At 36.2% G+C, this 16,453-nt stretch overlaps 1 non-coding gene across 1 annotated transcript; it reads right to left on the minus strand.

Annotated features, from left to right (window-relative positions):
* Positions 1 to 16,138: 16,138 nt before the first annotated feature.
* On the minus strand, positions 16,139 to 16,245 carry LOC141645008 (small nucleolar RNA R71). Its single transcript, XR_012544606.1, has one exon. It is a non-coding gene; the product is annotated as a small nucleolar RNA R71 (small nucleolar RNA).
* Between the last annotated feature and the right edge of the window lie 208 nt (positions 16,246 to 16,453).

The raw sequence follows: 16,453 nt of genomic DNA on the forward strand, positions 1-16,453 counted from the left end.
TTCGTCGGGCCCTTGCTTGAAACTGGTTATCTGAGCTCTGATGGCTATGGTTCTCGAAGCAGAGAAATACTTCTTATAAAACGCCATGCTAGCGAATTCAATCTGTTATGCCGTGAACACTTTGTCCAAATCCTGTACCACTCCCTTGCGAAGATCGCGGAGTGAGAAGATGAACATAGTCTCTTTAATCGATCACCACACACCGGGGAGGAGGTATGGAGCAAGCGAGAGTCGATGAAGGTCTCCATATCTTTGAGCCGCATCTTCTTTCGCACTCCCCGAACTGGTTTTTCTCTACCATGCTTGATATAAGACGGCTTCTGTTCGAACTTTCGGCATCTCCCGATTCGAACCCCTTATAAAGATTGTCAGCTGTGGGCTCGGAGTGACTAGCAATGGATGCTTCCTCGGCCATTTCTGGTACTTCTGGAAAAGTGATAGACTCAAGTGAATAGTCGGAAACTGGAGAAGACGGCGGGTTGTCTTCGAGAAGCTCGTTCTCGTAAAAATTGCCGCGAGAACTGGGCTCTTCCTCTTCCCCGTTGCTCTCGAAATAGTCTCCTCTTTGCGCGACAGGATCTCTCAATCTCGGGATCAAAAGGTAGCAGTGGACCACCTTGCGACCTGCGCATAAGACGAAACTACAGACAAGATATGAGAATAGTCTAAGGAACGATGTTCCTTAAACTAAAAAGGAGAATTAAAAATAAAACAAATAGTAATTGGAACAATTGCCTCCCCGAACAACGGCGCCAAAATTTGACACGCCTGTCGTTGACCTGTCAAAAATAAAACCTAACGGTCTCAACTAAATATGTAGTAGAGGCGGTCGAGTATCGAATCCTCGGGAGGTAATGCAACTACAAATGTCTATCTCTAATCCTATGGTAACAATAGGGTTGATTGAATTTTTGGTTCTAAACTACGGAGTTAAAAGAAGAGAAATAAGGCGGAAAGCAGTAAAGCAAGAAATATGAATTAACTATCAATAAGAGGGGGACATGTCGAACTCGGTTCACTACGGTAGTTCAACAACTTAGCAAAGAAATGATTCGATTTAACTAATTATGAGACGGATATTAGAAGGTCCTTTCGGTCCACTTCCCACCCTAAAATACCACTAACTTAACTTTCGTCCTCATTAGGGCGTCTCATCGTTTATAGCAGGCCTATTTAATCCAATCTTTCGATCCAGGACTAATTGTAGCAGTTAATGGGTGACATAGAAGCGTGCACTCAACTAGGTCGGTGATTACGGTTATATTGCTATAGTGACAGAGTCTCTTATATCAATTCGTCTAATTCATTCACTACGTCGTCATTATTCTACCGCAGATCCCCTAATCCCAACATGAAGGAGAATTAGCTACTCATATTCATAACTGATCTAACAGCACATAATATTCCAGCAGAAGACATAACGAAATAATAATTATAAAGCGCAATAACAGAAATTAGGGCGAGAAATAATGATAACATAAAACAAGAATTAAGCGCAACAAAGGGTTAATTATTATTAAGAGAAGGAGGAGATTACAATCTAAGCAATCCGGCGTAAAGAACGACGAAATCCGAGTGCAATAATCCCCAAAGTGAAAGCAACGTAAAAATAACAGTAGGTTTTTCTAATATGAAATGATAGTAAAAGAGATAGTCTCAGAGTAAAAAGTGATCCTAATTAACCTAGTAATCCTCGGTTAAATAGGAAAAGTCTAAGTGTTTATGCGGAAATACTAAAACACGGACTGATTAAGCCCACGAAGTCAAAAGTCTCTCGATCGAGTAGATTAGACTACTCGATCGACCATCACTCAGGGGAAACTCCTCGATCGACCTTCGTGGAACTCGATCGAGGACTGGTCATGTGTGGATCACTCGATCGAGTAAGCAGTAGCTCGATCGAGTCTTGGGAAGCTTAGGAATCACTCGATAGACCACCAAACAGCTCGATAGACCACCTGGGTCTTCAATTCAGCTCACGTCTTCACTCAAGTACCTCGTAGTGCGTGCAACGACACTTCTCAGTGCAACATCTCACTCTGGGATAATCCCGTCTCCTCTAAATGCATGCAAAAGGGCAGAAAAGAGCATGGTTCCGCTACTTTTGCGATCATTCCTACAAAAAGGACAAAATACAACAAAGTAGCCAATTCGGGGCAAAATACTATAAAAACAGTATATAAATGCATAGAAATACGTGCTGAAATAGGCCAAAAAGACTATACATTAGGCACGTATCACGGCCTATGCAAAGTACATGAAAGATATCCTTATCAATAAGAAGTCCATCCGAAGATTGGAAACTATTGCCTTTACAAAGGTGAGTAGTGCAATTTTACAAGGGTATTCCCCTCCAAAGCTCAAAGATCCGCGAAGCTCCTCCATTCCATGTACCATTTGTGATACCACAATCAACAAGGCACTATTTGATCTAGGTGCAAGTGTGAGTGTCATGCCATAATCGGTATGTGAAAGACTAGGAGTGGGAGAGCTCAAGTGCACCAACATGACCTTACAAATGGCGGATTGTTCAACAAAGAAACCACTAGGGGAATGGGAAGATGTACCCGTGAGAGTTGGAAAGTTCTTCATACTGGTGGACTTTGTCATTTTTGATATTGAGGAAGACTCCAATATTCCAATCATTTTAGGAAGACCATTCCTACACACCGTCGGAGCGGTGATCGATGTGAAACATGGAGAGCTCACACTTGAAGTAAGTGATGAAACAATCACCTTCAGCCTTGATAAGACTATGAGAGTTCCAGGCTTGTTTGAGCCATGCTTTATGGTTAATCACTATACTCAGAAGGGTGACAATAAGAAGATGGAATCTCCATTCAAAGAACAAGGGAAAGATGGAAATATCAAAGAGAAGGGCAAAGATACACCGCTCAAATGGAAGAAAGATATTGATGATGTTAAAATGGCTTTATTCGGAGAGCATGGAATTTTTCACAATAAGAATGAGAGCTTGCAAAGCTCACTCATAACAAGTATAGATGGAGGCCTCATTGGCCATGATAACAAGGAGAGTTGCACTTGTCAACTTATGATCCACCCAACATAGAGGAGAAAGCAAATGAAGTATATGGTCTATGGGACGATGAATTTGAGGGATTGGTTAATCCTTACATTGGGAATGATATGGCTCTTTGGTAGTTTTGAGCTTTTGAGTCCTAGCACCATTCCAAGGACTCACACCTCGGCAACATTGAGGTGCCTATCTTTTTGCTTCCACTACAAAGAATCCAAAATGACAATCTTCATTCATGCATTGCATTTCATGCCTTGTGAATGAACTTCCTCCTTTTTGCACTTGAAATAGTGTTTTGTCCGGTTTGGGGAAGTTCACTCTTAAGGAATGTGAGTTAATCTAAATTAGCTCTCCGAATAATATAAATCATGCATCATGTAGTATAGCTTAGTTTGCATCACTTGTATATACATATCACATGTAAATATCTCACACATAGTTTGCATCTAGTGTAGAATCATGCATCATTCATTTCATTGCATTTGCACAATTCCCTATTATTTTGTCCATTGGGGACAATGTCCATTCTAAGTCTGGGGATGGGGTATTCTAACACTATCTAACTCAAAAATGATAAAATGATAAAAATTTCAAAAGAATCCAAAAACATGTACATTCGTTTTGTAGTGTAGAAATGTATATATTGTATATACTTGTTTGTTTGTATTCACTCCTATCACTTGGAGCCGACTACGCCACATTCGAGGCATGAGGAATATGAAAACTGCATGGTATGATCTTTCCAAATCTCCTTTTTCCTTTTGTATGTTAATGACAAATGTGGCTTTTTTTTGTTTGATGTGGTACAAACCAATGTGATTTTAGGAGTTGCATTTAGATTATATGGCATACTAGTAATAGTAGCATTTGCATTAGGTTGTATATATGCTAGTTGCATCATGGCATGTAGTTGCATTTTAGGAAAATTTTGTGAAAATGTCTAGTTGGGAAGCTTGAAAAGTGTATATAGGCCCTTGTAGATAATTTTTCTCCTTAAGACTTTCTTTGCTAGAATACCTTCAAGACACCCTAGGATGTGTCATACTAGTATCTTTTGACCCATGAACTAAGTCCTAGTCAAGAGTACCTTGTGGTGTGATGAATCCTTGGCTACCATTTATTCCAAGGTGACCCTTGATGTCATGCAACCGTTCTTTTATTTCTATCTTCATGTTTTGCCAATACAAAGGGAATGGGCACAATAAATCTCCAATTTGAGTTCAAAGTACCAAAGTGAAAGACAAAAAGTTTGCAAAAAAAAATTGCATCAATGAAAAGAGGAGTAAAAATAGACTCATATGCTTCAATAAAAGTACCCTTGCTACAAATGGGGTTACTTTGAAAATAAAAAAGAATGCAAAGAATGGCCAAGTATCTAAACTGCCAAACTTCAAAAATGGCAAAGAAATGTTCTTAAAAGACAAATGCCACAAGAAATTGGGGGGGGGGGGGGGGAACAAAAGCAAAGCAAACTACTATTGTGAAACTCAAAGCATTTTGATCCCTTTTATCCATTGATGATCCTTTCTTTATTGCATGGTAGAGAGGGGACGACCCTTCTTCTTATCTAGGCAAGAGGTGGAATTCTGTGATCCTATAGTGTTTCTAACACCATAAGGAGCCTACTCTTGACAAAAGCATTTAGCAATTGAGGATAAAAGTACCCTAGTTTGACACAACTTGGAGGTGATTTGTTGGTATTCTTTTAGACTTAGTAGCTTGGAGAAATAATATCTACAATGGAATGTGTACCCTTAGGTTGCTTCCCCTTTAGATGATTTCCGCCACTTAGATGAGGAAAGTGGCTATTCTTTTGTAGATGCATCCATTACTTGTTTTGTGTGCTTAATGCCTGGATGTCTTGTTGTGAGTTGAAGGAGCAGAGTGAGACTCGCTAATTGTCTCACATCGGCTAGTAGTATTAATAAGGGTCATAGTTTTAGTCATCTCTTTACTCGGGACGAGCAAAGGTTCAATTTCGGGATATTTGATATGACTCATATATATGCACATTTAGTCCCCGAACTAGCCTCGTTCCTATGCTTTCTAGTGCTTATTAGGGTAGTTTCTTATCTTTAGTTCCCTACTTTGCATATTCTTTGAGGTTTTGTGTCCTTGGTAGGAGAGGATTGCTAACCTTGCACTTATGGAACAAAGTGGAGCTAAATGGAGTGCATCTAATGACCAAGCATCAAAGAGGAGACCATTACTAAAGGCCTAAGTGAATAAATCAAGTAGAATAGGCAAGATGAAGACCCCCACGACCCCGCAACGATCCCCACGGATACTTAGGTAGTCAAAAGAAGAAGAAGGAAAGCTGAGCAAGGATCTGGGCGTCTTGAGCCCAAGACGGGCGTCTCGAGCCTCAATCTGGGCGTCTCAAGCCTCAATCCGGGCGTCTCACCTTCAAGTCGAGCGGATCCCTGGGCAGCACGAGTTTGCTTCAATGTCAATCCGAGCGGCTCCTTATGGGCCTTGCAAGGCACTAATCTTTTTCTTAGGAACGTAATCATCATTTAAGCCCTTAGTTACCCTAATACTTGTACTTAGTATAAATACCCCATTGTGTTAGGGGATTAATCACCAAGTTAGAATTTAGCATTAATCAAGTTTATATATTATTAATCAAGTTGTATTCACTCAATTCAATATTAATCAAATCTTAATTCCTCTTTAATCATTCAAGTGTTCTTAGATTTAGTTGGGTAATTTGAAGACTATTTGGGATTTATTGAAGACTTGATAACTCTTCATCATTCATCAAGTGTTCTTCCATTATTCTTTGCTTATTAATTGGATCATCCTTAAAGTTGGTATAATCTTTTTCCCTTGCTTAATTAATTATTGCTTTACACATTTACCATGTTTAACTTTGCTAATATGATTGACACCTTTATTAGCATGTTTACCATAGTCATGAGTGAGTAGTCTTCTAGCTAGGGTTAATGGGGGATTAGGGGAATAAAAACATGGGGGTAGATCCATACTTAATCTAATATGTTTTCATAAGATTGCTTGCTTGTTGTAGTTTCAACTTATGCACATGTTATGCTTGATAAATTGCTTGATTGAAAACCTTGCATGCATACATCTCTTATCCATTCAACAATACTTATCAGATATAAACTAACTCGAGTCTTGTTAGACCATGCATAGAGTTGAGTAGGAGGAAACTAAGTCGAGTTGTAGGTGTTGTACAGTCTTGACCGACTCGACTCCGGAACCCAAGTCTTCCTAGGAATTATAAAACATAAACTAACTCGATTCCACTACAACAATAATTTGCTTGCAACTAGGTGAACATGTTTGTATGATCACCACCATGAATCCCCTATGAACCCATGATACCCTAGTGTCTTAATCAATTGTTTACAAACCCCTATTTGTTTACTTGCTTTCATTTCTTCATATTTCATTGTTAAGTAGCTTAGTTTGAAACCTCAAATCTCTACCCAATATTGTGACACCCTAAGACATAGCTCTCTACAACCGATAACTTAATTCAATACCCGTCCTTTGGGATCCGACCTTTACTTCCCACTCTGCGAAGAATAGTTAGTTAAGATTATAAATATTGTTTTTATTGGTTAGCTTAGACGACAAAGTTTAAACCTAAATCAAAAATGGCGCCGTTGCCGGGGACGAGGTTTAATTGAATTGTTATAACTTGTTGTTTTTAGTTGTGTCTTTCTTGACCTTGGGGAAGTCAAATTCCTTAAGGCAGTTTTAATTATTTTCTAGTTGTTTGCTTTTTGCATGTCTAGGAGATCGCAAGGTAGACCTTTACCTATTGATGTTGGGAAATGTGTCCTCAACAATAGTGCGATCACATGATTTAAATATCATAATTAAATCTCAAATTAAGAATACGTGAGGGATGATTTATTATATAATCAACTGATCGTCATTAATCGGTAATGATTGGCTGACTAGAGTTTGACATTACTGTCGTGTGACGGTGGTGGTCAGTTGATCCCTTAAGGTCACACCTAAAGGACAATTCCCTTAATGGACAAATTGATTAATTGTATGACGATACGAGGTAATCAATTCCTTAAAAGTGAACAATTTACTTGTGAGAAAGAATATTAATATCTTATTATAATGGGATTAAATAAGATTTATTTTAGTAATAAAAGTGCATTATTACTAAAATTGCTTATTGTTTGAGAAACAATAGAGATTAGAATGAATGGTTAATTATAATTACAAGATGTTGTGAATTATAATTTTATGACTCATTTTATTTATGTGATCAAGTATCACTAGTCAATTTATTGTATGTAATTTAATTAATTTCTAAAATGATATTTATGGGATAAATATGCATTAAATTAATTAATAACATGTAAAATACTACATGTAACATATTGTGTGACAAATGACAAATTGACAAAATAAAATGGTAGTCCATTTTATGATATGGACCGAAATGGAGGGTATCATGGTGGTGTGTAGTTGATTATTTTATGAGATAAAGCTATGTGTAATCATTCCTACACACACTAGCCTTACACACCTATTATGTTGGTAAGAGAAAAAGAAAAAGGAGATTCCAATTCTTGGCATTACTCCCTTGTTCCAACCGTGCTCCCTCCCTCTCTATATGAGAACTTTTGTTCTCATTTTATAACTTACTCATTCATTCATCTACATGCAAGAGTTTGCTCATCTTTTTCTCTAGCTTTCTCTAACAAGTTTTTAGAGATTTACAATAAATTGTTCATCCATTCTAATATTAAAACAAGGTTACTAGTGTAGTAATAATAACAATATTAGAATACATTTTAAGGATACTAGTATAATAATCTAGTTAATTAGTATACTAGTTTAAGGGTAAGTCTTGGGTGCAATCTAAGGAGGATTTCTATACTTGGGATCTTGGAAGATCATCCATTAATATTAGCTCAAGAACAAGTGAAGGAAGGTGACCTTCCTTGTGCCCAAAATTTCGAACCACCTACAATGTAAGGAACATTGTTTTTCTCATAAATCTTTCATTTTGTTATGCATGCACTAGATCTAAAGAACAAATAATTAATAAGTTAATTAGTTCACTATTAGAGGAGTCTAATAATAGGTATATGAACCTAACAAGTGGTATCAGAGCATAAGGATGTTGCATGCATAATCGGTTATTGTTTTTCCGAGTTAAAAGGTTAACATATAAAACTTAAAAATTTGTGATTTATATGTATAAGCCACGAAATCACCATGCATGTAATATATTCTGGTCCTAAAATGTTTTTAGGTCATTTTTATGATTCATGGAAATTTATTGCTCATTTTAAGGATTTTTGGTCATTTTATTACATTTTTTATGACTAAAATGGGAATTAAAATGCTAAAAATAGTTAAATTTCGTTTCTGACCTTGAAAAATTTATATGACCTCACATGCATATTTTACAAGTTGTGTGTAAAAGGACGAGTTAATTTGATTAATTTTGCATGATTTATGATTTTTATGAGATAAAAATGGATTAAAAGAGGTAAAATGGTTAAAATTAGTTAAATTTCGAATCAAGCCATGATCTTTTAATATGATGTCACATGCAAGATTTACAGAGAGTATGTAAATTTCTAGATTTAAATATCTTCCTTAGCATGATTTATGAATTTTTGAGTAAAAATGGCATAAATAGTGACTATTTTAGCAAAAATTAGCTAAAACGTATTGCATGGCTTGAGAAAATTATTTTAAGTTGCATTAATATCCCACTAATCAGATCTAAAGTTGTAAAAATTATTGGTTTTATTTTCGTATACTTTATGTATTTTATGAGATAAAACCGATAAAATGCAATTATATTTTCTCAAATTTAATTCGAAAATTTTAACCATGTTTTTTGACATTATGAGGGTCATGGATTTATTCCAGAATGTTCAAAAATTTAAAATTCAAATTTTGAAACTTTTATGAATTAATTTGGATTTATTTCATATAAATAATATTTTAAGGTCAAAAATGAGCATAAAATTAAATCAAGTTGAATTATTGTCAAAAATTTAGTGATGACTGATTTTTGAGTCCTAAAATGTGTTAGGATAATTAACTTGAGCTTAGATGTGATTTAAGTGTTAATTAGTGATTTTAAAAGGTTATTATCACGTATTTCCATGAAATCAAGGTTATATGTACGACATAAGTTAAATAGGGCGATTTGGCACATGATTTTGCATGATAGGTACATATTATAATGCTGCATATTTCAATTGTTGAATGTCTTTTATTTATATAATTTTGAATTATGTAATTTTATCTTAGTATGGCCTTAGTTTTAATTAATATTACCCGTAATGAAAGGGAATATTGATTCGGTTGTAATTTAATGTGATCTCGTATCACTTTTATTTTTATTTCATTAGTTTTTCATTTTACAAATGTATAATAGGAATAGCTTTGTATTTTTATTATTATTTGTAATTATGGAGCTTCTTCAAAGACGGTGCCATTCGGAAAGGTGATCCGACAAAGACGGTGTCTTGGAAGGCGTGCCAATTGAAGATTCAAGGGACCAAAGGAGTTGGTTTCCGAATATGTAATAGATTATTTGATTTTCTATTTTTAGGAAGGCCATACTAGGAATTTTATTTATTGCTTTGCATTTCTTTGTTGCATGCATTGCCAAATCGCCATAACAACACATGCATATCATATCGAGTCATCGACCGTGTCAATTATAATTATCGTAGTTCACCGCTTTAGTTCACTTAAAACGTGATAGATAATAAATTGACAAGACCTCTCACATATTAAAAATTGAGAAAAAGCCTTACCAAATAGTAGAAACTCATGAAGTACCAATTTCACAAGGGAGTTAATCCGGCTTCACCGTAATACAAACCTTGTTACGTTGGCGAAATGGGGTAGTAAAATGTTATTACATCGAAATTTGGATTGAGCTCAACGGAAGTATTGTTGACCGTAGTCGCATGTGTTCCGGGCTAAAGATGAGAATTAGAGTAATTTTTATCGACCGAGAGTTCTAAAGGTAGAATCGATTAAAAGGTTAATCTATCGAGTTATATTAATAAGGGATGAATCGGCTCACCGTGCCCAAGTTAATATGAATTTGGATCTCGGAATCATTTATGTAGTTGGGTGGAGGTCACTATATAAATGCAATACTTGTAGTTAAATTAACGAGTATTATTAAAACGATAGATGATAATTAAATTCCTTCATTTCCTATTTTGTAGTCAAAATTTGTTTTAATCAACTGCAATGGCAACTCCAAACGCGTCCGCATCCACTAGTTCCACACCGCTTTCCAATGTGTCATGGCTCCGATCCTTCATGGATCGATGTAAGTTAGAAAAGAATGGGTCCAATTTCGCCGATTGGGATGCACAACTTCGCTTGGCCGCGCAAGGTGACGACAAGCTTCGTTACCTTACCGAGGCATCTCCCACCGAACCTCCTAATACTAGGTCCGCCGCTAGGCAATCCTATGAGGATTACCAAAAGGAGTCGGCTGCAATGAAAAATGTATTGATCTTTGCTATGGAGGCCGAACTCCAACGAAGTGCTATAAAGATTAGCACCGCTCATGAGATCTACATGAAGCTTGTGAACATGTTTTCACGAGCTCCTAGGGTCATTCAATATGAGGCGGCTTCCGCATTCTTTGATCTTAACATCAAAGAGGGCCAAAAGGTGAGCCCACATGTGCTCAAGTTGATAGAGCATGTTGAGACCTTGAAATCGCATAAGGTGGAAATTCCCGATGAACTCGTGATTGATCGAATTCTTCATTCCCTAAGCAAAATCAAAGCATATGTTCAATTCCGGGTGAATTTTAATATGCAAGATAAGAAGGTTTCCCTTGATGAGTTGCACAAAATGCTTGTGCAAGCCGAAAGGGATATGGGGCTAAGTGTTAGCACCACCAAAGATGTGCTCAATATCAATCAAAAGAGCAAAGGAACCTTCAAGAAAAGTGGGAAAAAGGGAAAGAAGCGAACTCCCAACAAGAACAAAGCTAAGACTTATGAAGCAAGCTCCTCCAAGCCCAAGTACAAAGATGCCCCATCCGGGGACAAGTGCCACTATTGTTGTGGTGTTGGGCATTGGAAGAGAAACTGCTCCAAGTATCTTGGCGACATCAAAGCTGGAAAGGTTACTCCAAAGAGGTATATAAATATCCCTATCTTTTATGTTTCAATCTCAATTAGTATGTGATACAAGTTGTGATGATTACCCTTTTTATTGTAAATAGGGCCCCCTCCTAGCAAGGACAAAGGCAAGGAGAAGCAAGTCTAGAGGATCACGAGGGAAGCTAGAGTAGCCGACCATGGTGATGGATCAATAGAAGCTTGGCTTTTTAATTTGCTTTGTCTTTAATTTTATGATGAATTTCATGTTTTTAGAACTATTTTGATTTCCTCGTGTGACTTGGAAATTGGTTTGTATCCTTTAAACACGGGTTGTATTTTGGATATTGGTGACTTGGTTTTCAACCCAAATCACTTGTTTTATTATGTTGTTTGTTCTAAAATCATCATCATAAATTACTTGCGTAGAGAAACATTAGATAAACAACTCAAATTGATCAAGTAGACGATTATGATGATGGGATCATTATATGTCCATAAGCTATGAATCTGATTCTCCTTATGTCTTTGTTACTTAAAGTAACAACTTATTTATATAAGATCAACTCTAAGAGTTGTAATGAGTTTTTGAATTCATCGAGTAGGGAATTCTCGATACCAAATGGACATATTATTCTAATTGGATGGTCAACCATAAGATACCTAGAATAGAGAGTCTATTAAACCATATGACATGAATCAGACTACCATATTCCATAGCTGCCATGTAAGGATGGCCTCTTGAAAGTTAATATATAGTCTTTGAAAACTCCTAATACTCCGTTAAATATATCTTTGTGACTCACAAAGCTATCTCTCAAGAAATTAGGTGTATTTCTGAGAGATAGAGTGGGAGAAGATTGTATCGTCACAAACATCTCTTATAGTTGAAATGTTACTTTGTGAAAGTAATTGAATTATAGAGTGGGAGTTGGTATTGAACTATTATCTATGAAGATAGTATAAGAGCATAGTTCAAAGGGGAGTTTATCGCACATGTCTTATTGTTATAATATTACTTTGTGAAAGTGATAGTATCATGACCTTGTTACATTTGAGCCGAAGCATTACAATCCGAAAGTTGTTGCTCATGAGTAGATTTACTTTAAAGTGAGGGTCTCTTTAAAGGGAAATAGAGCTTTAGAGTACACAAATGCATAAGATTTACATAAAGATGTTGATCAAGATAAATTGTGTTAGGGATTGCCACATTTCATTAAATGAAGAATGGCAAATAAAATTTCGCTTTTCTAAAATGTGAATTTAGAGAAGGATGTGTTTAAAAACACAAAACCTTAGATGAAGATCTAAGAATCCTGACATATTATGGGTAGCTATCTTAAGTGATCACAAGATGGTCTTAAGCTAGCATTAAAGGATTATATTTTTCGTTCATGTGATTATTGTGAATTGTTTCATTCACATGATTGAAGAATCATGATATACATGAAGTTAAGTGGGAGCTAGAATAGTTTCTCCATGTCATATATGTTGATAACATATTACTTATTGAGAATAATATACCAATGATCTCTTCTGGTAAGAGTAATTGGGAGACATGGAAAGGGATGCAAAGTATTCTAGATTTTGAATCTATGTGAGAGAAAATTGGCATAGAGTTGAGAGTCTTATGAAGATAAGTTCTTTCGTATCTGTTTAACGTCAACAAAGTTGAATGGCTTATTCATGATGATGAAAGTGGAATTACTATGATGAAATCATAGTCGTTCATCAACCCATTAAGTTGTTGATTACATGAAATCGATTACTAATGTTTCCGCCATTAGAACGATTATGTATGCCAACACACGCACTGCTTTCTGATGTACCATATGCTAGGTGCATGATAAGTCAATAATAAGTTAATTCATAAGATGGGCTTGTGAAAGCCTTAAAGTACAATTGATAACTTGTACACATGTTTGGATGATAAACTAAGTTAAAGTGTTGAAGGGTTGCACCAACTTTAGTTTCCAAGCTTAAAAGGATTTGATGAAATCCTAAGTAAATGTTATTGACAAAGGAGTAAGAAACTAAGAAATGTGTTTTAGTTTCGCGCATTGCAAATTCTACAAAAGGAATCTAAGTTAGTTGTGATAAAATGGTCAACGTAAGGATTAAGGGTGAATCCCTCTACAAATGACTTTATCACATGTTATGCGATAACAAAGGGGAGCGTCTTTCAAGTTAAAGAGCCCAAGTCTAGTATGAAGTCTAGACATATACTTGGAGAAATTCATGTCATTAAGAGATGACATTGAATGGAAGGAAATAGCAATTAATTAAATTGGAATATATGGATATCGGGTATATCCACTTGCCAAGCTTGTATTGCATTTTAACTAGTGTTTTTATAACACTAGAGATTATAGAATATGAAGTAGTAATAGTGTATTGACTATTCATATGTGATAATCACATTTATCGTTTGAGTTTTTAATTAAACTCACCCGGTACCTTGTCGTATCCGAATGGGTTGTAGAGACAAATTGAACCCCATTAAAGTGAACTGGATTGACATGGTATTCGCCCCTAGTTACTCATATGAGGTGACGTCTCGAAGTGACTAGAGTGTGATGCGATTGATGGCAAGTTCAAGTGCCATAGAGTCATGTGGGATGACTAGTCGATCACATAGGCAGACTGTACGGGACAATCTGTCGGGCAGTGACCGCTTATAGAGTTCTGGTAATTCATAAAGCCTGGTCGTGGCAAGAGCTACTATAGTATTCTTATGAGTCAATTCTTTTGACTAGAGACTATTCGCCCAAGTTGGCACAACTTCTGATTAGCTTTGATTTATACTCTACGATTTCTTAAACGAGGTCAAACTGGGTATATTTTGGGTTATGATGGACTGTGGCTGAACGAAGGGAATAGGGCGATAGGAATTGTCCACCCCTTGTCAGGGTTGTTTGAAATCTCAAGGCCACTCGAGGAGTAGTTAACTGGAAATGCGTGGCCACGCTCGGAAGGTATCTTTGATAGATAATTCCGGTCGACGCTTAATCTCCGGATCGAGAAAACCACTCAAGATATGATCAAATGTAAGTACGACCTGCAAGACACCTTGCATTGAGTGGGAGATTGTAATAGGACAAGAGAATTGGTGACGCACACTTGTCGAGGACAAGTGGGAGATTGTTGGGAAATGTGTCCTCAACAATAGTGCGATCACATGATTTAAATATCATAATTAAATCTCAAATTAAGAATACGTGAGGGATGATTTATTATATAATCAACTGATCGTCATTAATCGGTAATGATTGGCTGACTAGAGTTTGACATTACTGTCGTGTGACGGTGGTGGTCAGTTGATCCCTTAAGGTCACACCTAAAGGACAATTCCCTTAATGGACAAATTGATTAATTGTATGACGATACGAGGTAATCAATTCCTTAAAAGTGAACAATTTACTTGTGAGAAAGAATATTAATATCTTATTATAATGGGATTAAATAAGATTTATTTTAGTAATAAAAGTGCATTATTACTAAAATTGCTTATTGTTTGAGAAACAATAGAGATTAGAATGAATGGTTAATTATAATTACAAGATGTTGTGAATTATAATTTTATGACTCATTTTATTTATGTGATCAAGTATCACTAGTCAATTTATTGTATGTAATTTAATTAATTTCTAAAATGATATTTATGGGATAAATATGCATTAAATTAATTAATAACATGTAAAATACTACATGTAACATATTGTGTGACAAATGACAAATTGACAAAATAAAATGGTAGTCCATTTTATGATATGGACCGAAATGGAGGGTATCATGGTGGTGTGTAGTTGATTATTTTATGAGATAAAGCTATGTGTAATCATTCCTACACACACTAGCCTTACACACCTATTATGTTGGTAAGAGAAAAAGAAAAAGGAGATTCCAATTCTTGGCATTACTCCCTTGTTCCAACCGTGCTCCCTCCCTCTCTATATGAGAACTTTTGTTCTCATTTTATAACTTACTCATTCATTCATCTACATGCAAGAGTTTGCTCATCTTTTTCTCTAGCTTTCTCTAACAAGTTTTTAGAGATTTACAATAAATTGTTCATCCATTCTAATATTAAAACAAGGTTACTAGTGTAGTAATAATAACAATATTAGAATACATTTTAAGGATACTAGTATAATAATCTAGTTAATTAGTATACTAGTTTAAGGGTAAGTCTTGGGTGCAATCTAAGGAGGATTTCTATACTTGGGATCTTGGAAGATCATCCATTAATATTAGCTCAAGAACAAGTGAAGGAAGGTGACCTTCCTTGTGCCCAAAATTTCGAACCACCTACAATGTAAGGAACATTGTTTTTCTCATAAATCTTTCATTTTGTTATGCATGCACTAGATCTAAAGAACAAATAATTAATAAGTTAATTAGTTCACTATTAGAGGAGTCTAATAATAGGTATATGAACCTAACAATTGATCCCCAAATTGAAAGGACCTTGAACAACATTAGAAGAACCGTTAAAGGGGCTTCAACAAGTTTGGGTATTGGAGAACTTGTGAACATTGGTGTTGTCCAATCGGATAGTGTTGAGTTTACCAACCCTTTTGCAAGACAAGGAGAGGAGAACCCAATTCAAAACCAACCACAAAATCAACCCACAATGCCTAAATTTTCATCTCCCTCTCTACCAACCGAGGAGAACCTTTCAAATGGTACTTCAACACCACCTCACTTAACCGGTAATTTCATTGCCAAATCCGCATTCATACAATTAGTTGAGAGAAGTCAATTTGGAGGGATGCCTCGTGAATATCCTCATCTACACATGGTGACTTTTTGTGACTATTGTGATGCAATCTCTCAAACCGGGGTGACTCAAGACCCAATTCGATTGGTATTGTTTCCTTTTTCCTTGATCGGAGCCGCAAAGAAATGGTTAAGGAGCCTAGACAAGGTTACCCTTGGAATTGATTCATGGAAGAAGTTAGCACTTGCCTTCTACAATAAGTTCTATCCTCCGTAGAAGACTAACATGTTGAGAGCCCAAATCACCGGGTTCAAGCAAAGGGATGAAGAGTCTCTATATGAGGCTTGGGAGAGATTCAACGACACATGTTGCTCTTGTCCTCACCATGAACTAAGTGAGTGGTTCCTCGTCCAACAGTTTTGGAATGGCTCATATGAAGACTCGCGAAATGTGCTTAATGTGGGCTCCAATGGGAGGTTCACCGAGGTTGATGACAACCAAACATGGGCTAAAATCGAAGAAATGGTGGATTCCATCACACAATTGGTTGCTCAACTAAGTGCTCATATCGACACCATAAACTTGATGTTTGAGAAAGCC

The sequence above is a fragment of the Silene latifolia genome, chromosome 2, assembly GCF_048544455.1.
Source record: "Silene latifolia isolate original U9 population chromosome 2, ASM4854445v1, whole genome shotgun sequence".
NCBI classification, from domain to species: domain Eukaryota; kingdom Viridiplantae; phylum Streptophyta; class Magnoliopsida; order Caryophyllales; family Caryophyllaceae; genus Silene; species Silene latifolia.